This window comes from Lucilia cuprina, chromosome 4 (genome assembly GCF_022045245.1).
Source record: "Lucilia cuprina isolate Lc7/37 chromosome 4, ASM2204524v1, whole genome shotgun sequence".
In the NCBI taxonomy this organism is placed as follows: Eukaryota; Metazoa; Arthropoda; class Insecta; order Diptera; family Calliphoridae; genus Lucilia; species Lucilia cuprina.
The window spans coordinates 76631875-76633019 of record NC_060952.1 but is presented as its reverse complement, the minus strand read 5'-3'; positions in this window follow the sequence as shown (position 1 = coordinate 76633019).

The following is a 1145-nucleotide window of genomic DNA, read 5'->3' as shown; positions in this document are numbered from 1 at the left end:
TGAATCGATCAACATACACTTAAGCATTTCCACTAAAGTTCGATTCTTTCGTTCTGCGATTCCATTTTGTTGTGGACTATATGGAACTGTATATTGAATTTTAGTTCCGCATTCTAATAAAAAATTTCTTTACATTTTCTCCAATATATTCGCCACCTCTATCTGATCTAATGGCTTTAGGATAATGACCGACTTGATTCTTTATTAAATTCCAAAATTCAACTAATTTGTTGTATACTTCATCTTTAGTCTTCAAAAGATATACTGTACAATACCTGCTGTAATCATCTATAAATGTTACGAAATATTTGTAACCACTACATGTTGCAGGAGATATAGCACCACAGACGTCAGAATGAATAAGTTCGAAACAATTTGCAGATCTAGAGGAGCTTTCCTTCAGAGATGGAATTCTAGCAAATTTCCCTTGTAAACAAATTTCACACGTTTCCTTATACTTATTGCATTCAGTTATCTTTATGTCTGCTAATTTATCTTTCAATAATCGTTTAATACCTTCTTCATTATGATGACCAAGAACTCTATGCCAATAATGTATACAACCTTTATTACAATTATGAACAGAAAATACTTTTTCAGAAGTTGCATTAAGTGTGTACAAACCATCCTTAATATAAGCTTTACAAATAATTTTACAATTTTTCTTTAAAATACATTCATTTTTTATAGAACTTACATTATAACCTTTTTCAGTAATTTTTCTAACTGATAGTAAATTTGAATTGAATTCGGGGACGTAATAAACGTCATTTACAATTAAGGACGTTTCTCCAATCTTGATTTTGCATACTCCCTTACCTTTGGCTTGAGAACTGTTTCCATTTGCTACACAAATTGACTGACCTTTATCGTTATAATTTATTTCTGTAAATAATTCTTTATTACGGGCAATATGGCAACTTGCACCCGAATCTATAATCCACGAAGCTTGATTTCCAGGAACCATATTTGACATTAAAACGAATTCACACTCATCTTTTTGGTCTTCTACTATATTTACAGATTTCTTATTGTTTTTTTTGCACCAGACTTTATATTTATGGCAATCTTTCTTGAGATGTCCGGATTTTTTACAAAAGAAACATAATTTACCTTCAAATTTCTTAATAGCTTTTGATTTGAAT